Raw genomic sequence first — 27,510 nt, 5'->3', positions numbered from 1 at the left:
TCAGAAGTCTTAATATCTGTGCAGCCGGCGGAGGATCACACAACACAAGCATTTTCTCTGCCACTCAAGATTTTTTTTTCTTTTAGGTTAGAGATTAGATTTTTTTTTCTTCAAAGCTTCCAAAATGTCAAATTTCTATTAACAGGACAGTTAAAATGCAACAAAAGACAGTGCTTGATGAATTTAGTGAGGCAGTAAGTGTGTGTGTGGATGGGTTCATAAACCGTATGAGGAGAAGACAATGGAAATATAATAATAACACAAAATAAAATAATAATGTATTAGCCTAAATTGTTTTTTGACAATTCAAACTTGGGTTCACAAGGATCACAAAAATGCCGCAAATAGCTGATAAATACCACAGTGGACTCTGAAGTGGCTTCTTTAACCTGCAATGGCGGTGGTCATTTACAAATGGAGACAAAGCCTAGCTAAGATACTTTTATTTTGGAGTGGAAATCAGTGGAAAGAAGCTCAGTAGCAGTACAATAGCAGCAATTTGCAGTACAGTTTTGCTATTGCCCATTCCCACACACTTTCATACAGTGCTTATATGTGCAGCACTTTCTGTATCCTACATCCATCACACACACTAGCGACACGGCAGTCAGGGGCAATGTGGGGTTCAGTATCTTGCCCAAGGACTACCCAGCACGCGGAATGGGGGAGACTGGGATAGAACTGTCGACCTACTGGTTGGTGGTAGACACACTCTAAGTCCATCCTCAGGATATAGTAAGGTCGGCATCTGATCATTAGTTCCTTCAGGGCTGGAGAACAACCCGAAGAAATAATCTCCACATCTGAGCACCACATATTGTTCACCATGCAGCAGACACCTCCTTCCTTGCTCTTCTCCAGGTATAATGTCCGGTCCTGACGGTGAATGGAGACCCCATCGGGAACAATGGTGGAGTCCGGGATCGAGGGATTGAGCCAAGTCTCCGTGAAAACCAAAATGTTACAAAACTTAATGTCCAGTTGAAAAACCATCCTGCTCCGAAGTTCGTCCAGCTTATTGTCCAGAGACTGAACATTAGCCTGAAGAATACCTGGTAGTGGAGGCCGGTTCGCCCGTTTCCTCAGCCGGAGTAGGACGCCGGTCCCCGACCCTCGTTTCCTTCGTTGCCTCTGTGCTCCAGGTACAACAGGTAAACATCGCCATGGGTATTCCCCTTTGTTTGCTGGTGGCAGTGAAAAGGTTTTTTCCAGAGTCGACCTGATGTGCAGAAGTTGTTCTCTATCATATTGTATGATAGGGCTTGCTTGGTCATTGTGTACAATGCAGAATAAAGCAGAGTAAATAACTAAATAACAGAAAAAAGCAAAACTGTGGGGGAGCCATCCTCGGCGCCATCCTACCTATGGTTACATAGTTTTATCAAGGTATGTCCTACCTTCTTGACTCGATTTGCTTTCAACCCTTTCAGAAAGTTTCTCATGGAGTCTCCATTACAAATCTCAAAGAGGACACCTGAGTGGCAGAATCATGCTCTGTTTTACATCATTAAAAACTAGGTTGATTTATATTTTCTCTGGTTTTATCAGTCAGTCATGGAATCATCTGGACCTTCCCTTGTACCCGACCTTCCCAATTGTATCGATTAATTTGTCTAGAATTTTTCCTGTCAAGCTCAACTGATTGAAGTCTTCCAAACGAGCACTGAGCTCTCAAGATTTCTCCTTTGGCTCTACATAACTACTCTAACCTGTACCTGAGCTTTGTAATGTCTGCATTATACACAAACATTCAGCAAAATCACATGGAATGAAAGCACAGAAAGAAGACAGGCAACATCACATAAGAGACCATTGTTTCCCTCCTAGATAACACATGGCACATACAGAGATGTCGATAGTGTGGCCTCCAATTCCCCCCATCCACACACACATAAACACACACACACAACTACCATCACCCATCCAGCAGTAACAGAATGATTCATTCCAGACTGTTTTTATCTGACCTGAGCCAAGTGTTCTGCACACTGCGGTAAGGTATGCCCCGAGCACTCTCACTTAGAGATTTCACAGTGTGTGTGTGTGTGTGTGTGTGTGTGTGTGTGTGTGTGTGTGTGTGTGTGTGTGTGTGTGTGTGAGTTTGCCCTCTGCCTTGTTCGCTGGCCATTCTTACAACCTGTCTCAGAGATAAGAAGCGTTGCTTTTTCATTTCAGGAAACTCTCCCCCTCTGTTCTTGCTCTTGGGAGCAGAGGGCTAAGGACCAGCAAGGCTTTTCCAATTCATCCAGTCAATATGACAGACTCCAAATCAAAGTAAGGCTTTAAGAGCAGCTTTAACCATGCAACACACACACTACTCTGTCTTTCTCTTGAACCTACAGTCCGCTCCTCCCTCAGTCAAATAATGGATAAAGAAATTGAAGTAGTCAGGGGAGGAGGGTAAACATTTATATGTGACACTTAAAAACTGTCCCTGTGATTCGCTGGCAAACTGACCGATGTGCACAGTGTCAGCCGGGATTGGCTCGTGTGACTCTCAAAGGATGTACGGTATAGATAATGTATGAATCGATTGATGCCCTGTAATTCAATTTGATTCTTCATGGTGCCACCTACAGTGTTTTTATTTGTCTTTACAGTGTAAGCAGAGTTAGTTAAGGTACATCTCGATCCTGACAGAGCACTTTGCAACCCCTTTTCATGCATAAGTGAATAAAGTGAGAATTGATGATTAAAATCTCAGGACTGCAAAATTTTAAAATTTGAGAAGCAAAGAAACGTGATTGTTAATTGTTAATTGCTGATGATCATTTTACACATGATTCAGAAAAATTCCACTTCAATCCAATTAAAAATCCACACTGTCACTGAACTCTGTTACTCAATTTGTGTCTGTAGAAGCAGTTGTTATGTCTCCAGCCAAGCACACATAGTGCTGAGAGGACAACAGCTAGCATCAAATGAATGAGACAGATTGTTTTCAAAATGGCCCCCTACAAGATTTTCCCTACCAACTATTCTTTATGACTCACTGAAACCAGTAAGTTGAGACACTCAGGGTCATTATACTGTAGCGATCGGTGAGCCGGTCGCTCTGATTGGACAGCATGTTGCAAAGGCTCATGGGACTGTTGGGTGTTTTGGGGAGATGTAGCTGTTTTGGATGCTGTTTTGTTGTGGTTCATGTGGTTTTTGTGTATTTGTGTTTGTTGGTTGGTTGGTTTTGGTTTCATTTGAGTTCACTTTTGCAGCCACCGGGACTATGGGATGTGGTGTCTGTGAAGGGGTCCAGTCACTGTTCCTGTGAGAAGTTTTCACATATATCAAAATATTAAACTTGCTCTCTTGCGGTCTATGGGACGCAAGTGAAGTGTTGGAAGAAAGTTCTCTGTGCAAGGTTTTATTCCCACACAAGCTTGCCACAATACATTACAGGCTGTCCACAAAAAGAGAACTTACAGTAGGAGATCTGAATGATATGGATGCCTGCTTGTGAACATGGAAACACAAATGGAAGAGGATCTGTTCCAGAAGATGGACAAGTCATGGACAGCAAAAGTGGAAAGACTAGAATAAAAAAAACCACAGACATTTAATGCTAGGGTGAGGTAGAAAAGTTAGTGGATAAAATGAAATGTGACAAAGTGCAACGGAGACAAATGTAGTGATTCATGGTGTAAATAAAGCACGAAGAGAGGAAACATCAGATGTGTGTGGACCAATGAGGAGATTGGATCCTTCCTTATGTTAACACATGGAACAGAAACGTTACATCTTCATCATGATTTCTACATATTTTAATCACCTTTTCTCTTCCTGCAGTGGTTTAATGGCAGCTCCTCCAGGCCATACTCAGGAAAAAATACATCACTCACTTTCTTACTAGCCACACACAGGAAATATTTTTATTTCCAACATTCAATCTCAAATTGCTGCTAAAATAAATTCATTCAGTAATTGCTGAAGTAAATGTTAGTCAAACAGAGGTAAAACTGCTAGAGTAAAAATTTACTCGGACAAAAGTAATATGGGTGTTTGGTCCTGTTACATTTATATCAGGGTTAACCCTTTTACATTACATGGGGGATGGGTTGAAAAGGATAACCCATGTTAATAATTCATCTTCAGGCTTTCAGCCAGATGTGGTTTGGTGTTTAAATGCATATAAGCTATTCCAAGTAAGAACTCCACCAAAAGCAAACGATAAATTCTAGGCACTTTGTAGTTCGTGCATACAACTGATAATATAAATGTTTACTACATATCAGGTATTATCAGGGACATCTAGCTAAAACAAATGCAGTCCTGCAATAAACCCTCCTTCATGAAGTTTAATGTTCAGTTGTTATTAAAACTATTTAAACAATAATTAAATTTGTTGAATTTATCCGTTTTGTTGAATTTATCCGTTTTGTTGAATTTATCCGTTTTATTTCAATACATTTTTGTACTTGGTTACTAATAAACATTATTGGTATTGTACTGCAACAACAACATTGGTCAATCCCCATAGTTTCATGATAGTAAAATGGTCCTCAGGACACCTGCCGTGGTGGGAAATAATAATTCAATTCAGTTTATTTGTATAGCGCCAAATCACAACATACATTATCTCAAAGCTCTTTAAATAATTTGCAAAACCTTGCAAAATCATAGACAAACCCAACAGTTCCCACAATGAGCAGCACTGACGACTGTGGAGAGAAAAAAAGTCCTCAAACTGTTGGGATGAGCAGAGAAAAATGGGGAGGAGAGGAGAGGTGGGTGGAAAAGAGGTAGAGAGAGGGGGACAACTGATGTGGTTTTGAGTACTTTGGCAGGTGTCCGTCTGTCTTTCTTTCTATCACGAAACATTACAGATGTATACTTGAGATCTACACGAAGGCTACGCTCCAAGACGAATATGGTGCGAGCCATGACGACTGTGTCCTCATGAGATGTTGTTATGCGTGCTGAATAATCAAGGGTCAGAATGTCAACATGTTGACAAGCATCACGGCTGCTGGGATTGCATTGTAAGATGGTCTCTAGTACTTACGTTGTTCTGGAAATTTGGTAATGGCGCAACATTTGAATGGAAACCAAGGAGACAGTTGTTGGCAGGAGGTCATCGGAGATTACTAAAACAATATATAATTACAACAGGTGTTTGTATCATGCTACCAGTTTAACCAATCAATCAATCAATCACATTTTATTTGTATAGCCCATATTCACAAATCACAATTTGTCTCATAGGGCTTTAACAGGGTGTGACATGCTCTGCCCTTAACCCTCAACAAGAGTAAGGAAAAACTACCAAAAAAACCCTTTTAACAGGGAAAAAAGAAGGTAGAAACCTCAGAGAGAGCCACATGTGAGGGATCCCTCTCCCAGGACGGACAGAAGTGCAATAGATGTTGCATGTAGCTGAACACATTAACAAAATTACAATATTTAGAACATTGATTGGAAGAAACAGTTTTTTACATAATGGAAAGGTTTGTCAATGTTTAAAGTATTCATACATGAGAACATGTCTTGATATAAATGAAGGGAGCAGCAATGGCAATTAAAATGGAGGAGTTATTGTCAGAAATGGTAGAATATGTAAGTAGGCATTTTGTATATCAAGGAATCTTGTTGTAATCATAGTCCTTGATCAGCTGCCACCACGATTCACAATCCATCACCACGATCCACCACCCCGGGAAAATAGTAGATCTGTATTCTTTTCATTAGCATGAAATTCTAACATTTACTGATTTGCTTTACTGTAGCTGATAGTGTTGACACACACACAGAGGGTTTCAAGTACAGTAAGGGTCACACAACATGTTCAAGGTCCCACCAATGCCAAAGGTCACACATTGGATTTGGTATGCTCCACTGGTAAAAGCCTCTCCCAGCTGCAGTGCCTTGACCTGTTGGTCTATGACCATCATGCTGTCCTCTTCACAGTTCCTATCCCCCTGCCCAGACAGCACACAAAACGCACCATCACCTTTAGGAAAACCAAGACCATGAGTTCACCAGCCCTGTCAAACCTACTGGCTACACATGTGGCCTCAGATCCCCCCAGCACCATGGTTAATGGCTTGGTTGCTCACTACAACACTGCTCTATCCCTCAGTCTCGAATCTCTCACCCCCCTCAAAACCCGAACTGTCTCCTACACCTGCCCAGCCCCCTGGTTCACAGCTGAACTTCGCACTATGAAGGCCTCTGGCCGTCAACTGGAGCGGCTCTATAAAAGATCTGGCCTTACTGTCCACCTGTAGGCCTACAGAGACCAGGTGCGCTCATACATGGAAGTTGTAACCGCTTACTCCGCCCAATTGCCTCCCTCATCAAAATCAACAACGACATCTTCATCGCTGCTGACTCCGGCCACATCAGTATCCTCATCTTCCTCAACCTCTCTGCTGCCTTCAACACATTCTCCCATACAATCCTCTTCAACCGCCTATCCAAACACCTCGGCCTTACAGGAACAGCTCTCACCTGATTCCAATCTTACCTCTCCAACAGGAAACACTTCACCACCATAAAAGGTTCTAGCTCCACTCCAGCCCCAGCTCAGTGCTGGGCCCCCTTCTTTTCACCATCTACATGCTCCACCTTGGTCATATCATCCGTCAACATGGCCTCAATTTCCACTCCCACGCCGACGACACCCAGCTCTATCTAAGCACTCATCGATCTGCTTAGCTCCCCCTCAGTCTCTAGTCAATTGCCTGCACGACATTAAAATCTGGATGACATCAAACCTTCTCAAACTGAACAGTAATAAGACTGAGCTCCGTGGCAGAAACCCTCACTTATGCCTTCATCAGCTCCCGCCTGGACAACTGTAATGGAGTCCTGTCCGGTGTACCTGACAACATCCTGAAACGACTCCAATATGTACTCCTCTGTCAGGGTTCTCACCCGCACTAAGCCCTGGCAACACATAACCCCGACCCTCATTCACCTCCACTGGCTCCAGATAATGGACTGTATTAAATACAAAATCCTCCTTCTCACCTATAAATCCCTCCACGCCCTAGCCCCACTATATTTAACTGACCTCCTCCACCCATACACTATGCTCAGAAGGCTGCAGTCCTCAAACTCAGGTTTGCTCTCCATCCCCAACAATAAACTGCAAACGTTTGGAGACAGAGCCTTCTGTGTCGTAGCCCAGGCAATGCAAATTCTCTCAAAATCTTCAAAAAACTCCTCGAGCTCCACCTCTTCAGTAAATGCTCCACCCAGCTGTTTATTTCTATCCTGTTTTGTATTATTACTTTTTTCTTTTCTCTTCTGTTTGTCCTCACAGACATATGTAAAGTGTCCAATGGTTCCCGTGAAAGGCGCTATATAAATGCAAGCCATTATTATTATTATTAAAAATGTTTGACCCTATGAATGCTGCATAAATCCAACAGTCGATTATGGTGCTTATGTCAGGTCGGATATGATGATTTAAGTTTCACTGATATGACAAGTGACACTAATATCGCAATCATGAGGGGAATCCAGACCAGCCTGCTGCTGAGACAGAGACGGAGCTGCTGCCATTACCCTATCCAGCCGCAAAAGTTAGGGAGACAATATGTATGAAAATGAGTTGGTGAGTCAAATCCTCTCCTCTGGAGTGTTTTGTCCCATAAGTAGTCTGTTGTTTCCAAACTGATGAGAAGCTTATCCTGGGTTTGTGGGCCAATAGACTGCCATTTTGCTTCTCTCTTAGAGGTGTCCCTACTTTGCCATGTAGAGCTGTGTTAATAGTTTCCCATTGCAGTTGGCATGGTTACCAGTGCAGAGAGTCAGTGACTTAAATCTGCCTGCTGAATCTTAGCGAACCTGCTATAATCTCTGGACAATCTCTGTATTAACATCCAACTTTTGTCTGGCTCTCCCATTGCTGCTTGCTACGTGCGTGCTGCACACCTCAGACCAGCACAAAGGGTTTTTTTCTCTTACAGGATAAAGGTAGGTAAAAACCGGCCTCCAACATCATTACCTACCAAAGTCTTCCTCATTGACCCCGACCTTACACCAACCATTTGTCTTTTTCATTTTGAAATGTAGTGATAAAAATAATGAAGATGAGTCTTTGTGTGACAAGCTGCCCGGGGCTGCTGTGAGATTTTGATACAGGGAATAAGAATGGGAATAACAAGTCAGGACAAGGCGCTCTAGTGATGGCTTACTGGACCCCTATTTAAATCCCTTGAACGTGGGAGCAAATGTAGCAGCCAATGTGCTAGCATAAGCCCTTTAGCAGCCGCTGGCCCTGATTAAAACAGCACATTACGATGCCACTGAAAGACATGGTCCAAACTCTGGACTCTTTATTAGCCACCCTGGTTAACAAGAATCGACTGACCTGAATTAATGTCCTCTTTCCTCTTTTGCTTCTGTTGATCTATTTTGTGCTACAGCCGTTTAGAGGTGTTAACCACTCATGACCTCAATTTATATTAAGACACAGCGTATGTGTGTGTGTGTGTGTACTTGTACTTATATATTTGTGATGACCATTTTGAGCATAGACCTTAAGGAATGAGGACATTTTAGGAAAGTGAGGACATTTTGGCTGGTCCTCACTTTTTAAAAGGATTGTTTGAGGGTTAAGTCCTGGTTTTAGGGTTAGGGTTACGATTAGGTTTAGGTTAGGCTTAGGCATTTAGTTGTGATGGTTAAGGTTAGGGTAAGGGGCTGGCAAATGCATTATGCCTTGTGTGTCCTCACTAAGATAGAAGTACAAGACTGTGTGTGTGTGTGTGTGTGTGTGTATAAAGTTTTGTTTACCGATATCATAAACACAGAGTACTGTTTGCCCCTCTATGGTTTCCTTACTATAGTTTCTGTGATTGCCATGGTCACAGAGCGAGTTATAGAAGCAAGTTGTAAGAGTTGAACCATCATGAACTGTGGTGACTGCTCCACAGAGCCATGTGCCTTCAGGAGAGCAGCACTAGTGGCGAGGGAGGGCGGCTGCCACCCCACCAGCACATCTGAAATCACCTTTTACTAGTTTTCCAATCAATTAAAATCAATAGCATGTCCACTTTTTCAAAACTCACACAGTGTGCTTTTGAAATATACACATCAATTAACCTCTGGTGCTAAATGCACTTACACCAAAACACTTTCACTTCACCCAAAAGCAACTCATGCTGCCATAACTGTAGCATATGTTCTCTCCCATAAGACAACTTCATAATTCAATGTGCAGTGAAATAAAAGTGCAAGCTAAAGTAACATTTGTCTGAGTGTGGTAATTTTAGATAATTGTGAAGGAATGAAAATCTTACTGTATAAGAAAACAAGAATAATATTTCTGTACAATTTCTGAAAATAGAAAAGAAAATCTGTATTCTTCATTGGCCTGCACTGTATTATTGCATATGTTCCAACAGTGCCACATGCTGCAGTTGAGAGCTCAAAAAATTGAATATAATCAATTATTCAAAGTACATTACAATCCATAAAAAATCTATTACTTTTAGAACATTTGCAGAAAACACTACAAAAATGTTTGTGTTTTCTGCAAATGTTTTGCAAATGCAGGGCCACCATAAGCATGGCCGATCCATCCTATCCCCTATGAACTGTTATGTCCTGCCATACAGTGACAAGTACACCTGTTATTTTCTATATACATATACATCTCAATTGAAGTATGACCACTTTTGTAGAGATGGTTGAAAGGCTGCGGACTAAAAACCTAAACCTAAAAATAATCTTATTTAAAGCGTAGAGTTAAGTTTGTCTGTCAAAATGCAGTTTTGAACCGAAGGTTTACTGTTTTGAACAGAGGATCTGAATGTTTCCCTGTTGACTTGGTGAACACTGCCCAAGAGAAGTAGCCTTTCCATGAATATTGTTCAAAATAGTGTTATGAAAAAGTGGACATGGTACTGAGACGAAAGTTCAACGGATTATTTAAAAAAAAGTAGTTTTCCTTTGTGCAGTAAGGAATTATTAGTACGTGAAGTGAATGTCTTCTGCTAAAATGAACCTTTATTCGTTATTATAGGAATCTATGGTGGACTGTAAGCTTTGGTAAGAGATAACTGTGTTACACTTTAACAGAATAGGAAAACTTCAATGTTTTCACTGTGCATTTACCTTATTACAGTTTGAGCACTGAGGTGTCCTTTCAGAAAACTGTAAACAAATCAACAAGAGCAGGGCTCTGAGTGTCAGTTTGTTCGCCTGACAGCAAGTTCAATGACATGAATGGGAGGAAATTGTTTTTTATTCTTTTCTTTGGTTTCCCTAAACTTCCATCCTCCGGTGTCATTTTACTGCAGTCCCCACATCCACACATACAGTGTCTCAATAGCAGAATAAGATGTTAACTGCTCTGAACAGTTCTCTTGTTTGTGTTTCTATTTACATCTAACTGGAGTTATTTAATGTTGACTTTAAGGACCTCATATGTTCTGCTAAACTGTTCAAAAAACATTGCTAAGGTGAGATCCAGGAAGAGAGACCCTCAGAGAAACTCCATCTGCTGCTGACACTATTCTCAAGGAGCCAGGCTGCTCCTGTTGGTGTTCAAAAGCTTACCTCAAGGCCACAAGAGGAGTCAGCATCACTAAACTTTAAGTTTCCTTAACTTAGTTTCTGAAAGTTGGGCCAGGCTGTTCAGCCAACCTGCAGAGAGCAGCAGAGGTGGGGACGACAAAGACGGACCCTTCGCTCCTCCATATGGCAAGTTGAAAAGGGTTGTCGCTGGTAGAGTGTCTGTACTCCAGCAGTACTGTTATTAAGGAGCTGCTTGGTACATCCAGGATTGTGCTGCAGCATGACGTCTGCACGGAGATACGATGCAAGCATCGAGCCAAAATACACCAGAGTTTAAGACAAATGCTGTGACAAAGGCACATGTTTGTGAAATGCATTGAAATTGGCTGCTGTTTAATACCCAAAATGTTTTTTTTAAATGTACTTTGGCTCTGAAAAAGAAAGAAAATGATTTGGCAAATTAATTTAGTTTAGGCAAAAAGCTATGAATGTGGTATTAACATGTGGCCCCACATGCGTCTCATAATCGGAACTAAGATTGGATCCCACTTCCCCACCCTATATGCACATAGACACGTCCATAATTTCTGTTTACGAAGACCAAGTTATGTTGTTTTTTATGTTGTTTGAAGATTTTACCAATTTCAAGGAAAGTATCAATCAACATGTGGTAATCAGTGTGGATATTGTGGTGGTGGTTACAAACAAGTCAATGAGAATAGAAAAAATACGTTAGATTCGTAGTGAAACTGCAGCGGCTCAGAGGACGTCAGCTGAGTAGGAGGTCCTTTATATGTGGCCCAGACCACCTCCAAATGTGGTCTGGCATGATCGGATCACTATCTGATCTGATCTGAGTGCGTTCACACCTTCCGTTTGTGATCGGATCACAAAAACTACATGTTGATACCAGGTGTCGGGGCCACAGATGGCCTCAGTGTACTTCAAACAAATGTCTTCATCCAACCTCAGTCTTCTCCTGCACTGCCTCTGTTATCACTCCCCAAGAAATCAATGTCTTATGTTTGTCTTTTCATTCTTCGCACAATTGATTGTGCAAAAGGGAATAACAGGCACATCCTCCGCTCAGAGGCTTTCATAGTTTTGCAACAGATGTTAGGACTCGGCCTCCGTTCACACCTCTGCTCACCGGGCCAATCACTGAGCATAGTTTCTGGAGATAAACTGATTCTCCAGAAACTATGCTGCCGCAGTAGAAGAGTTTCACATCACTCCACACCTTCCCTAACTAACGTTTAAGTGACATCCTTGAAAAGTTTGATTAAAATGTTTTATTCAAATGGAGTGGTGACAGGGTCTCTCTAACTCAAACTGGTGTGTAGAGGAGTCAATCGGGAGTTTTATTACATTAAAATTGATCTCACGCTGAATGTGAAACTTAGGAGTCAACAATGTCTCATTAGGGTTTGGTCTTATAACACAGTCACAGTCATTTTTTTGCTACTGATTTTACTAGGCAGGTGGTACTTTGATTATTTGCCCGTAACCAAGAAACTGATGGACCTATTTTTAGAAACTTTGTAGGCTCTACAGAATTAATGAAGTATTAATTTGTGTATTGGGCACCCATAGAAATAAATACATCCAGTGAGCATACACAGTCATACATTTAATTAACAGTAAGAAGTATTTTAAAACCTGATCCTAAACTCGTAGTCTAGGACACATACACTGTCCACCAGCCCAGGAAGCCAAAAATAAAAGATAAAAAATGTACACTCATAAGGCCAGTACCTATGAGTCATGGATGATGAGTCCTGAATCCCTCTGCCACACCCATTTTTTACAATCCACCACAAGAAATTACAAAATGTATCTATAATAAAACTGTCCAGGTTTATTCAAATCATAAATAAAATATATTTGAGGAATAGATCTGTCTTAATTTTGTCTCTCTACCCTGCAGCTTCCATAATACTGCTGGATCAGATTAAATCCCTTCATAATTTTGTTTACAAGGGATTTTGAACCAGTTCCTTTGTTTGTTTGTATCTTAATTTTTACACTAAAATGCATATGGGTGAGGATATTGAAAGTGTAACATATGTAGTATATTTGTTATCATAAAATGTTTATTCTTATTTAATGCCTTGTAACACCAAATGTCCCAAATGTATTACCAAGGACATGTTCTCCATGTCCTCAGTGATGAAGTCCTGGAGGATTCGTATCTTTTAGAAGTGAGAAATCAGTCACACACAACATGAAACATAGAACAACCAAAAGAATTCGGATGTACATTCAAGTTGTGGCTCATGATCGACTCAGTGGTTTAGCGACTGTATGCATTATACAAGCATATGCATCCTGTAGCTGTAGTGTTTTATTTGATAGAAATGCACTAACAAAAAACACTTTACAGGAAAGTCTTCCATCCTCTCATTGTGAAAACAAAACAATCCATTTGAAACCTCTTTGCCGAACACCACAAACACCTATTACGTGACTAAGTTCCTGGGAGGAAGGGGAATCTTCAGGGTAATATGTAAAGGGCAGTAGACATAAAACCCCTGAATGTCACCTGTTCCAGCGGATTGACAAAATAATATGCACCCATCTTTTTATGCCTGTGGATGGAAAGAGAAATGAAAAAAAACATAAAGGGAAGGACGCGGGGAGCGTTTGGGCCCCCCCCCCCCCCTCTCTTTTTAATCAGCGGAGGAAGACTGACATGTCCAATCATAACAAAACATCAGCTGGTAAATGGGCCTTCGCAATCACTGTCAGCCAGCCTCCATTAGAAAGACCCCCTTTCCTGGACATCAATCAATGCTTTATGGACTGATTCCTTCATTCATTATTTAATTACTGCTATTTCAATATTTATTTAACCACTGAAGACTTTTTGTGTGGCTTAATCACTCTTTTGTTGGCAATCACATTTTACTTCTTGTTTATGTCAGTTTCTTTTTCTTTCTTTTATTCATTTTTGCCAATAACTTTGTTCCTCTGTTCTGTGCCTATAAGAGGGAACAGCAGTGCCGCTCTCATCACCACCTACAACAACTAGTGTCTGCTCAAAGGAAAGTGGTCAAAGTAGAGAGACACACATTTGATCAGCTCTAAAAGTGATCTGCGTTCAGATCGCTGCTCTCGAGTTCCAGAGCGTTCAACGAACACACATAAAAAGACAACATCTCCGAAAGTGACAAGCCTTGTGCACAAATCACATGCAAAATAGCTAGCTGTGGAAATCTGGAATTATTTCCTAAAATTAAGCCCATTAGCCGTGAAATTATTTGCTTTCATTTAAGACGCCATGCAATCCAATTTGAGGTGGCACACGCACACTGCATCTCTTTCCAATTTCCCACTGATCCCGCGGAACCGAACATCTACAAAGGAAGCGGCGTGGGTCACCTAAGTATAGAAAGAAGAGATATATCCTACTGAGAATCAGATTGGAATGGAAGATTAGTGAGGCTTTATCATGATATTCATTCAAATCCCCCCGAACATCAGCAGCCCGCTTGCTTTTTATTCCAGTTCACACTCCAGCAAAGTTTCACCGAGGAACTTAAAGGAGCCACAAAGCGGAATCCCACATGGAACCGATCAGCTGATGGAGGAGCCATGATGGATTAGTTGTATATGGACTATTACTGTCATTTACATAAATAGCATAGAGGGTTGGGTTCCTGATGGAATAGGTAAACTGGAGCTGTTTTCTCTTTCACTGCCCCACTAATGTCATTAATGGTATTAGGAGGAATTATATTGGATTTGGATTACACCTGTGACAAAACAGGTGAGTTATTATTTCAGGGAGAATCTCAGCTCAGATGGGTACTTACTCTCTGCAGCAACTGGACCTCCCGTCATACAGCAAAGTTTCTTATGTGCTATTATGGATCTTTTATCAGGAAGCAAACATCAACTAGTCAACATGGTCAACTGTGTTTGTTTCTTTCTATTTATTCATAGAGTTGTTTCTTAAGGTGGTCCAGTGGTTCTGACTGCTAACTCAGGAATGGGGGTCTGTGTTGGAACCTGTCAGCTGGCTGGGACCTCATTTAATGGTAGTAGCCATAGAGAGCTTATTTCTCCCATCAGTGTATAAATCTACAACCTGCACTCCTGCTTCTTGCTGGTGCTCATGTTAACCAACAACAGCGAACACACAACAGCTGTGAGCTTGGCTCAGGACTGTGTGCCAAAGTGATCACTCACATGTCCACACAAGTTAAATGCAGTGTGTTTAAATCACAGCACCACTGACAGAAACGTCCAATATAAATGCAGTTAATGAACACATCTGCTCGGGTGTTTGTCAGTGTCAGTTTTCGAGGCTGATCTGAGTTTAGTTGAGTTTCACTCAGTCTTTTGACTTTGTGGTTGACTATGAACTGACAAGGTGATAATTGTGTTGTTGGTTTTATAGGCTCCAAAACCAAGTTTGATCAAATTCATCGGGGCCCACTCCCAAAAGTTAAGATTTTGATTTCTGTGAACTACGTACATGTTCCTTTTTAAGGCCTTTGGATTGCAAGCATTAGATAACAACAGCTTTTTAACAACGTCAGTGAGCATTAGAATAAATGATCTGTCATGAGCATGAGAATCTGGTTAAACTTTCCAATAAATGATCCACACTAGAATACTGAAGACAACACCCTCTATATTTCATTTTAGTGTTTGAGTTTGCATCCTGTTGAATTTGAATGATAGAAATGTGTCTCAGACGGTACATACAAGTGTGATCAGGTGTGTGTTGAAAAGCACAGGGACATAATGCTGATCATACCCTGGTAACAGTGGGCCTTCTCTCTTTCCTGTTCTGTCTCCTCGTCTGTTTCATATCTCCTCCCATCCCAAAGCTGAGCTTTGATTGATGTAAAGAGATTTTTCTCTCTTGGACAGTGTGCAGTTGTAAAAATGTTGTTAACTCTTGTCACCTCTACAGTATGAAGTAAAATAATTGAACCATATTTGATCATAACTATGACTGTTAGCAACATCCTGAGCATTTCAAAAGAGAAGTAGAATATGCAACAGAAGTGAATGTTCCCCAATGGCTGTATTGATGTGTTTTTTCTTCTGTGAAAAGTCATCACTGTTGGAATACAATGACACCGACATAAATCCAAGCTGACCTAAGCTTCTGTTTTCTGTCAGTGAGGGGATTTGACCCATTTTAGCGCTGCCCCTACATGATGTTTAATTAAGATATGGATCAATTTTGTGGGGTAACAGTCAGAGTCAACACAGCTAGTAATAATCCACTAGCACAGGTGCTCCTCCGGCAACTTGTTGCCAAGAATTGTCTTTTGTCAACACAGGATGTTTAGCTGACACAATTGAAGAAACTAAATGAGTGCATGAATCCAATCCACCAATAGAAGATATGTAGATATGGGTTCATAAACCACTTCCTGTAACTGAGCGACAGTGTTGGATGTGACTTAACGTGTGAGTACTGGGCTTCAACCATTCAGAGTAACATATTCTCACTGCAAGTTAATACTACAGCAGCTGACTGCCTAGCTACAAAAAAATTGGCTTGAGTGGCAAATAAACAAACAAACAAATGTTAAAACATTTAATGCATGAATTTTTTGTGTCGAGCTGAACAAGCTTAAATGTTGGCTAATATGGTAACAAACTTAATATTATTATTATTTCCACATTCAGCAGTTACACGGTGATTGATATGCATTTTAACACATTTGCCTGGCTGAGCTTGGGTATGGCAGTCTCATGAGTTGTACATGTTCCTGAGTCCATCTTAGAGCTCTGGAGTCACGGCACGAAAACCTTTTTGTAACCATCTCCTACAAAAAGGTCCATGCACAACAACACTCACAACTGTAGCATTTTATAGCAAAGTCATTTCATCTCACAGGAGTTGCCACATTCTATGGACTTGTTTGTAAAATTAAGTAAATTGGGACAAATCTTTTGTGCTGACATATAACAAATATGTCTTGAGAGTGCTAGTAATAGTTTAGATAGTAATAGTAAAGAACCTGCTCTATCTCCTGAGCCACAGCTGCCCCAAGCTTATTACCTATGTAGCACCTTGTGGGGTCTGTGCTTAAAAGAGGGACACAATATGCACTTATTATCAGACATTTCCAACCAAGATGGTTAGCCACGAGAGCCATTGTGACAGCAGTATTAGTACGTTTCAGCTGGCAGCCATGGTGGCCAAGGTTTCCCTGGAGGACAAACAGATATGATATAAATGGAGTGCATGGACCAGAAGTTGTCCATATATCCATTCATACATCAATCTATTCAGTTCCCCTCAACAAGAGGGCATCCACACATTGGATGCCTGTTTGTTTACAATAATAGAAAGGAAGTGCTGTTCTATGTTCTTCACAGAGTGGCAAGACCTGCAGAGGACATGAGGACTGAGTTGCAGCCACACCAGGCACATGATGTACAGCAAATGCTTGTAAATAGAGTCCTCTGCCTCAAATTGACAATACTGCATCATGATGTCGTTTAAGTTTGGAAACATTTCAGGAACAATGGACAATCAATCAATGAATCAAATTATATTTGTATAGCCCATATTCACAAAATACAACAAGAGTAAGGAAAAACTAAAAAAAAAACCCTATTAACAGAAGGGAAAAAACTTAGAAACCTCAGAGACAGCCACACGTGAGGGATCCCTCTCCCAGGAGGGACAGAAGTGCAATAGATGCCGCATGTAGCTGAACACTTACAAAATTACAATATTTACAACATTGATTATTAAATATGTTTATCATTAGTTTTTAAGAGAATGCATGTATTTTGAAAGGTTATGGACATGTTTGGCACACTGAGAGATACCCAGGGTCACGGCTTAATATGTGCCCTGTAAAACCTTAATACTACTTTTACATATCAACCTGAAATGTAGAGACTGCATATGGAAAAGAAATGTGGAAAGTAGAAAGTTTATAAGCTAGTATTTCCCCTGTAAAATAAAATAAAAACATAATTGAGTGTAATTTCATTTTCAAATAAATATTTTCATTGTGATAAATTAAGTAATTTTTATTTATGCATTTAATAGTGCTTTTGCCATCTTCAACTGAAGCGTTTAACCATGGTCTTGTGATGGTTAGATGAGATGTTGTTCTGCATTATATAGAGGCATGTCATATTTGGTAGGAATAGAAATCAAAACAGTTTCTGCAGAAAGCTTGAAATATCAATCTGACAGATCAAATGTGATGATTGCCATGTGGAGAAAATTATCAACCGTAAATCTGTAAGTCTGTCTCCCAATTTTTTGGTCTTCAATCATCATTGCTATGCAGATGACACCCAACTCTATGGAGCTGTTCAAGACCCTTTCACTTGCTTAAAAGCTGCATGTCTGACATCAGTTAATGGTTGGCTCTTAGGTTTGTGGAGGACAGAAGATCCACAACCAAGATCAATACAGCTCTGAGCTGTATTTAAAAATACGATGAAAAACTGCATCTGTCCCGACAGATTTTCTTTCTAACAAATGCCACCAACAGACTTACAAGTGGCTTACAGCAAACCTATTTGCAAAAATTAAAAATGTATCTGATCAAGTTATTGAATATTTTAGAAAGGCTTTTCTGATACAATTAACACAAATAATGACCCAGAAGTCATCCTCTCCTAAATTTAAACAGTCTGATATGCTCATCTGTTTCATATAAAACCGTTTAAATCTGCAAAGAAAATAAATAAAAACTGTTACCTCTGTGTTATCACAGTACTTTCTACATACAGCAATAAATCTGGAAGTATTCATCAACCCTCATCTAACTTTCCAGCCTCATATATTATGTCATTATGGAGAGAATTTTGTGCATGGTTTTATTGCAAGCATGAAAAGTGCAATGTACTCTTGACGAGCAGAGTTCAAGCTGCAGCTACGCTAAAGCAAAGAGCTGGCTTCTATCTTTACGATCTAATTTAAGATTCATGTACTTTTCTATTGTTGGACTTGACCCCAAATGTTTGGTTGGTATGATGCAAACAGCAGACTCACTGTTACTGACTGTGTTGCTGCCTTCTACTCTTAATGTAAAGCACTTTGCTGCATTTTGTGTTTGAAAGGTGCTGACCATCATATATAACCCTACCCCCCAATCCACCACCTTCCCACCCATACACAGACAGTTCCCCTACCCCCTTTGCCGCTCCATATGCGTTAATGATGACCTGTTATGGCTCCTTTGGCTGAATAAAATGGATAATTGGCTATCATTGTCTTCCCCCGGCACAAAACGCTGGTGTCCAGATGCCCAGACTTGAGCTCTCAGGGCCTCAATTAGTGAACCTGAGAACCAGGAAAAGGCCAATTACACCCCTCCGCCCCCACCACCAAAAAGCACATGCATGCACACACACACACACACACACACACACACACACACACACACACACACACACACACACACACACACACACACACACACACACACACAAACAAACATGCATACACCCATCCTTTCTTTGTCTCTCACTTCTCTTAATCACTGGCCTTCCCTTCTGCCTTCACCCCATCTGTCGCAACTCAGGTGAATGAGTTGGGAGAGTCAAGTTCTCTCTTTCTTTTTTCTCAAATTGTATACACACAGAAACACAAATATGGATGCAACGTCCCTTAGTCGTCGATGTAAACAGACGAGACAAAAAGTTTTACCGGGGATGTCTTTGTAATAACATCGTTGAGATCTTAACACTTGGCCCTACCCCTTTATCCCAACATGGGAATGCGCAAAACGAAGGGGTAGAGCTAAGGGCCAGGGCAAAGGGGTGAAATGGAATTGGGCCGAAGAGTGTGGAAGATAGAAATGCAAGTGTTAAAAAAATGGTAAATGATAGATTATCTATACAGCACTATTCAAGTCTTAATGACCACTCAAAGTGATTTACAGTACCCATTCACACACACATTCATGCACTGAGAAGGGCCAATTTTGGGGTTCAGTATCTTGCCCTACATCCACCTTTGTGCCTCCTTGTGCGGTGGGACACAGTGAATGCAAACGTTCATGATCAGAGGCCTTATTGTGCCTTTATGAAAACATCCTGCGGGTCCCGGCAGGAGAACCCTCAGAGAATAACTGCCTAATCTTTAAATGAATTAAATCCTCCAGAAGCAATATTTGCCCCAGCTTTTTGAAAAGCATTGGAGTGTGCTGTTCAAATGACCTGTACTCGCGTTCCTTCTCTGAGACAGGGTGGTGGTGAATTTACATTGACAATTCATTCAAATGTATCTGAGATTAATCAGAGCTAATGCTGCTGCATTCTGTAGAAAGGAGCTTTTAGCATGGCAACCAGGCACCCTGACATGTATTTACATTATTCATGAGGGTGATTTGGATAATGCTGCCTCCGACTATTACTCCCTCTATGGTGTGTTAACATGTATTAAGAGTGATTTGATGAGATGTGTATTCATGGAAAATGGGGGTGTCGATTACCACAGGAGTTAACAGGGTTGAGTGAGCAAATGGTGCGAACAAATTTCATTCAGATCACACTCATGTAATTCTTTAGGAACACCACTTTTAAATCTCTGTATATTAGCACCATGCACATTTGATCTATAGCTACTACTCAGTTTAAAAGAGACTGGTCTGCTAGCATGCTAACCTGTGTGAGGGTTTGAAAAGTTATAGCCTTGTAGACGCTAATTGCACCACACCAGCAAACCACCACAATACACGTACGGTAACATCAAGAGAATACTATTAGCAAATTGCTTATCCATGCAATTGTCAAACCTCATGGCTGTTACGTGCTACATGCCACTTCCTGCTGCATTCTCACACTTGGAGAGTCCTCTTGTTTAGTGTCAGGCTGTGTAAATATATGCTGTTTTGTTACCTATCTCTGTGTTGTCCTTTTCACCAGAATCAATCAACACTTCACCTCAGCAAGGCAGTAGAGAGACAGAAAATAATTATCTTGTGAGTTTGACTCTCACAAGTCAAATAAAACAAACAAATAGGTTTCAGATAGTTAAGTTCCAGGCATTGCAGAACAAATGAAATCATAGTAATTTGTCTTCTACAGAAAGGTCAGCTCTAACCCCTCTGGAGCTTGGGTTTCCCTCACTGTGTCACATTTCAAAGAGCACCAAGAGGAGCTCCATGGTCATATGACTAAATCTAAACTTATATGCAAAGTGTAGTCGGTGCTAACGGTGTTACACAGTGTTCAGGCACATACTGATTATATAACCCCCACCAGCCACACAATCTGTTACATTTTTTAGACACATAGCAAGCTTGTTTGGTTCATTATTGTGTATCAGGTAGTGCTCATTTCACTCGTCCTCAATACTTATTCTGGTGTTCCGACTATACAGCGAAAGTGTATGCTCAGCACAGCAGCAGAGTAGTTCCAGATCTCTACCCAAGCACAACAGAGGTTTGGAGATTTTTCTTTCCAAATCCAGACGCCCACGTTCTACAGCAAAATTGAGAGAGAGAGAGAGAGAGAGAGAGAGAGAGAGAGAGAGAGAGAGAGAGAGATGTACACTTTACAATAAAGTAACAGCACAAAACTTAAAATTTGTTATTATAAGAAGTGGACCACCACAGTCTGGGTAATTGAACACTGCATGAATTTCAAGTGCAGCAGTAGTGAAAGGCTGCTCATGAAATCTTACGTCACAGATCTCACTCAGTAAACGCTGCACAGACACTGAGCCAACACACGTCTTTTCTTGTTGTGTCTGGACAAGTTTATTACCTGGTGAGAAAATTTCCACACCGTGGCATCTTTAGTGACAAAAACGTTATCTGAGTGATTGGATCTCAAGATGCAATGGGGATATATATTTGTGCGTTCACACATGCACTTAGCACTGTCCCCTTATCGGATAACTCGGGATGTGTTCTAAACTCAGGCCTTGGAGTAAAGGGTGGAAATTCTTGTCAGATTTCTCCCAATGTTCACCTGAGTGGTCAGAAAACTGTTCATTTACATGTCAATCAGTAACAGTAATACTGATTACCTGGAAAGAGCACAAATTGTGATCATTGACAGAATATCTTAATCTCTGGTGAACACTGAAGACATGACCTCCAAAAAGTGTCCCTAGAATTGGGTCCAGACTTTCTGTGGAGGTTGCCTTTCACACATGCAAAACGCAGCAACACGCAAAATGCTATTTCACATAATTTTCATCTTCCCCTGTTTCCTTTAGGTTGAAGGAAACAGGGGAAGATGTAACCCCTCCATGCATGCTGTGTGCATTTCACACGTTTTCTAGCAAGTGCATGTTTTAACAGAACAGCAATGACAGAATAGAACTGGGAAGCTGGAATATGGCATTTAAAATTACAGTAGTATGGCCATACTTGGCACGCGATGGGCCAAAAGAGGCTCTTTTCATCTAATAACTCGGAATAACTTTGAGTCCCTCGAAAGGACAGCTGTTCTACGCTCTTACACTATCAGTTAAATCTTTGGTAGACAAACACGATGCTTATCTCAATAATGACCATCAAAATTATATTTTAATGCTGAGATCGGCACTGGCAGTTGTACCCTAGGGAAGGACTTCTTAGAGACGGGTGCAGCTAGATGTTATCCTTGGTGGTTATCAGATCTGCTGTAGAGGATGTGAAGCTTCCCGAATTGGGTTGAGGGAGGGGAGGGAGAAGGGAAACCATCCGGCTGCCCAGGACAGCATGGAGCGTGGATGAGCATGATGCATCATACACACACAAACACAAACACAAACACACTGAGCGCTCTCACTGTAACACACTCTGTCTGAGGACATGCATCAATATTACAGCTCCTCTCTCACTGTCGGTCCAGCTCTCTGGCATGCGGCGCACCCCTGGGACATGCAGGGAGTTTACTATGAAGAATGCAAATGAAACCTCTTCTTCCGCATGTCTAACACAGTAGCTTGAACCCTCTGGGGTAATGGTACTCCCCAACAACCCCTTACTCCACAACCCTCTGCTACACACATTTTCCAACAACAACACTGCATCAGAGATTTGGAGACCTGATCAAACCAGTTTGCACTGGATGAAAAACGGATTCCATCAAACTGTAACAGCATCAGATAATCTCATAACAACAGTGGAAGAGCCCAAGTGCCCAAGGCAAAAACGGTTTAAACAGCTGTGGCTAAGGCCCCCTCAGCCAACAATCAGGCCCTATAGGAAATTATAAGAGTCCTCTGCTCCAATTGCAGCGGATAAACTTGGACATCTTGCATGGTCAAATATTTTCTTCTAGGACTATCAAAGTTTCTATTGAATCATCTACAGTGTTGTCGATACTGACATTGATGATTGGGATCCTGCTGGTTTTGACTTTTCAAACAATCAAGTACATTAAAGGGGACATAGCATGCCCATTTTACTACAAGTTGATATGGTTCCTTGGGGTCTTAATGAAATGTCTGTAACATACTTTGGTCAAAATACCACAAGGATCATTTCAAACAGCACCCTTTTTACCCTGTATAAAACAGCCCTCCACAGAGTGACCTGTTTTGAGTGCCTGTTCCTTTAAATGCTAATGAGCCAGCTCCCCCCTCCCCCTCCCCCCCATGATTTTAAACGATATAAATTACATATTTTATATGATATAAATTATCAAATATGCATCCCATACTTTGTATTCCCCTTCTGTTGTCCTGGAGTTTTAATTTTCCCAATCACATAATTAAATGTCCCCCTCTGCCCATCCACTACAAGCAGACAGACAGAGAGAGAAAGAGAGGTGGGGGGGGGGCTATGAAGACCATCATTTACCCCCGAACCCCGACATTCAACGGGTACAACAACAAGCGGAGAGAGCAGAATCGCGGGCTGACCTTATATATACAGTCTATGGGGCTGACCAGCGGAGAAATGCACGTCCCGTGTGAACAGCCAGGCGGCTGCGTGCTGGAGAACGGCGCTGCGCTGCCTCGCAGCCTTGCTGCGGCGCTTCCGCGTCCGGTCTACCCCGGTGTAACGAGTGGGGGGGCTCTGTGTGTTTGTCCCAGTGTTACAGTAGTGCTGAACACTGCGGAAGTCTTCCACACTGCTGGCTGTGTGGCGTTGACACAAATTCCAGCTCACGCATGGGAGAGCGAGCGGTCGCTCCCGAGCAGCTGCTGCAGCCTCCCAGTCCCAACGATCCAGACAAATGCCACATGTGAGTGAATCGCGGGCTGACCAGCGGAGAAATGCTCGTCCCGTGTGAACAGCCAGGCGGCTGCGCGCTTGGGAACGGCGCTGCGCTGCCTCCGGTGTAAACCCGGCGTAACGAGTGTGGGGGGACGGGGGGTGGGCCAAGGCCATGTAGGGAGACTTCCAGTTCCTTGTTACGACACAAAACCCAGGAAGCTCAATCGAGTCGCTCAAGCATGACGTTTCTGATTTAGAGGAACCATAACAAAACGCACGAGTGTTTTTTTCCCAGAGTTTTTGGGTTGGTAGACATGCCAGATACCCACATTAACCTGTAGAAGCACTAACAAAGTGGAATTTGCATGCTATGTCCCCTTTAACTGAAAGCAGCTGTAGCCTTAAAACACACATACTTGTCAAGTATATGTGTGACTAGCACTGTACTTCACAATATAATGGTCCTAGCTTCCAGCTACAGGTATTGGCTATCTGAACTGACATTCAGCTCCTTTAAACCTGTGACCTTGTTTTCATAGGTCTGTTTCTATATAGAATGGCTAAAGCTTTCGATATTTAGCTCAACTATTATACCCTATTATATTCTATATACTTATATATTATATACACTATTATGTTTCCCTTGAGGCCCATTCATCAGTGGTGAGAGGATCTCACAGGTTTATACAGACCAAAGAGAACTGACTGTACATGAAATGGACTTTTATAGTGGTAATATAGTCTTGTAAGGGTGTGTGTCTATACAGCAGTCTTTTTAGCAACAGTGTCTGTTTTCAGTTGCAGCTGCATAAGGCCACTTACAGAAAAGGTGCTGCACCAAGCGTCTCTCAGAACTACCTTCTGTGCTCCTATTTTAAAATCTCTTTTCAACTTTTTAGAAGGCATTGGTTTTGTCACTGAAGTTGGTTTTTCGGTAGCCAATAAAGTAGGGCAGAACTTGTAACCCTGGTAACCAGGAAAATGGAGAATAAGTTGTAGCTGTGTCTGTCAATCCTGAGCGACATGATGTCAGACAGAAACAATAGAATAATTGTCGGAGCAGATTGTGTTGTAAACTATAGCTGTAGTCAACACACCACAACTACACAACTTCTAGCTCTACAGCTGTCAGGACCTGTTCATAACTGGCCTTAACAGTGGATGCATTTCTCTCTGATCCTCGCTGTAAACACGTAAGTAGACAAAACATATAGGTTTGCAGAAGTACACAACATATTATAAAATCAAAATGCACAGGGCAGATAAAATGCGAGCAGTGAAACCCACAATAGTGCAAAATTGATATTGTTGTCCACACAGGCAGTGCATCTGCTCTGTGCCTGCAGCAAAGCTGCGACGTGAGGATCCTCGTATGACGACTGTATTTCCTTGAATAAAAGTAGCTTTGGCACCCAGCTAAATGCCAGGACTCTACGGCATGAAACAGTGTATGTTCCGGTCCTGTAATAACAATAAAAATAATAACAGAAACTGTGGCAAAAGATCATTTGTAATGGTGATCAGATGTCAGTGTGTCCTCAGTATGTCTTCAACCTAGAGCCATTACTTATGATTATATCAACCAAGACACATGTTAAATGAGTGGAGGCTCAGATTGTGCAGCAACTGTAGCATCATCCATAGAAAATCTACGGTCAAACATCTTCCAGTTGGTGCTCATGGTAAAAAAAAGCCAGGTAAAATGAAAATGAATCAAAAACGGGATACAACTACAATATCCAAGGCACATTCCAATCAACTTTGTCGATTTGAATCTTGAGTAAATCATGGTGATATGCATATTGTCAACATATTGTCATGGAAACAAAGCCCACACCCTAAACTTTTTCGATCAAGTGCTCCCCAGCGCTCTGCCAGACAAAAGTGCTGTATGGACACATAACATGTGGGCCTGAAGTTGATTGAACTGTAATTATTTGGTTCATTTTGAAAACTTAAAGAAACAAAACATGGTTTACAAACCAAACATCCTGTACAAACAGATCAGGACAAACACATGTGTGGATTAATTCATGATCTATTGGTTAGTCTATCTCTCTATCCAACCTATCTGTCTAGTCCAGGGGTCGGCAACCTCTACTATGAAAAGAGCCATTTTGCCCCCTCACACAATACAATTCATCTGGAGCCGCAAAACATATTTGATAAAAACAGCTTATAAAGTTTTATATATAGTTATACTCAGTGTTGTGACAGTTCGCTCTTAAAATGAACTAGTTCATGTTCATAGATAATTTTTTTCAATTTTGAACTAAGTTCACGGTTCCAAAAATGAACTAGTTCACGTTCATTTGTTCTATTCCAGTTCCTTCATGTACTGATCAGGTCCCGATAACTAATGATGAGTGTTTATTAGTTCAAGTGAGAGCAGGTCAGAGTGGAGGAGGAAACAGAAACTCCAGCTCGGTGCAAACCAACTGCAGCTTCTGCTCTGATCACTGAGAAACTCTGTGTTTTCACTGTTTTCACTGTTCTTCAACAAAGTCACTTACCGGCTGCTTCACATGAACGAGCGCTGATCTCACTGCGTGTGCGCGCTCCCAGACATACACACACACACACACACACATTTTCTCTCGCTTCTGGTATTTCACATGAAGGCCTGATATGATGATGATTTAAAAGATTTACGGAAACGTTCATCATATGAAAACTGATCCGTTCAGTTCATCGCATTCAATGAACACCTTTCATTGAATGCAACACTGTACAGGGAGCCACTGCAGAGGGGCTGAAGAGCTGCATGCGGCTCCGGAGCTGTGGGTTGCCGACCCCTGGTCAAGACCAACCTCAGCAGCACTGACAGATTGACAAGAAAAAAGCAGCAGGTTTTTGTGGTCCCCTGAGAATGAGTTTGATGACCTGGCAATGTGAGGCTGAAACTGAATTCAAGCAATAACAACTAGAACCATGAGGTACCTTCACAACTGCCGTGCTTTCAATTTGTAGGGTAGACGTTTTAGCATAGCTGTAAATTCAAAGTATGAAATATTCAAAGAAAAAAAACCAATTCTGTTAAACTAATCCATGTGTATTCGATACATGTTTTAACATCCAAAACTGTCTAAACCTCAAACATGTTGACTCAGAGAGACATCCTACCTTTTCAGAAACAATCCATCAAAAAGGAAATGGAAAGAAAATGGGATGAGAATGAATAAGTAGAGAAAGACAGGAATAGAGGAAGAGAAAGAGAAAAGATGAGAGGAGGAAGAGAAGGAGACCTATTTATCAGTCTAATTATGAGAGACAGATCAGAGGCCCCAGTGCAGAGTGGGATGGTCTGAGTCAGGGAAAAGACTCTGGCCGGTCGCACTGAATATTTATAGGAAGAGGAGAGAGGGATGAAAGCATTTTATTAGCAGACTAATGGTGGATGTGAGTAAACCTCTTTTCCAATATCTGGGTTGCTCTGACCTCTCTCATCTCCATGGCCTCTTTTGAATAGAACAGCTCTCAGATAAGCTGGACCACTGCAGGGCGACCTTCTCAGATTTCAATATCAGACACCACATTTTAACCCTTTGTGCACCAGGGCGGAGAGTATAGGAATATATATATAATTATGTGGAAGATAGAGACAAAGCTGTTTAAAAGCAGCTGTTGATTTCACCAGAACTTCTTAAGTGCACAAAGAGAATATTTATTTGTACCCTTAAATGCCAGTTTGTTATACACTTATTATACACAAACATGACTTCAGGCCCATACAGCCTTGACATAAATCCTACATTTGTGAAGAGTACAGTAATTCAGTATTTCTACTCAGCTTCATGATCATTTTGGAGTCTTGTAGTGGTGTTCAATTCAACAGTGTTATACTGAAAACACATCAGCCCTGTGATAGATTGGCAACCTGTCCAGGTGTACGAGGGTAATCCAGGTGGGACTGGTTCCAGTTCCATTTTTTTTATTATATTTATCA

At 41.3% G+C, this 27,510-nt stretch overlaps 1 long non-coding RNA gene across 1 annotated transcript; it reads right to left on the bottom strand.

Moving 5' to 3' along the window:
* Positions 1–551: 551 nt before the first annotated feature.
* On the bottom strand, positions 552–26,361 carry LOC117755793. Its single transcript, XR_004612664.1, has 3 exons — positions 26,290–26,361; positions 19,537–19,539; positions 552–563 (listed from the first exon to the last, which is right to left on the bottom strand). It is a non-coding gene; the product is annotated as an uncharacterized LOC117755793 (long non-coding RNA).
* Positions 26,362–27,510: the final 1,149 nt, after the last annotated feature.

The sequence above is a fragment of the Hippoglossus hippoglossus genome, chromosome 22 (genome assembly GCF_009819705.1).
Source record: "Hippoglossus hippoglossus isolate fHipHip1 chromosome 22, fHipHip1.pri, whole genome shotgun sequence".
NCBI lineage: Eukaryota > Metazoa > Chordata > Actinopteri > Pleuronectiformes > Pleuronectidae > Hippoglossus > Hippoglossus hippoglossus.
Note: the sequence above shows the minus strand (reverse complement) of the source record. Positions and strands in the feature narration are given on the sequence as shown.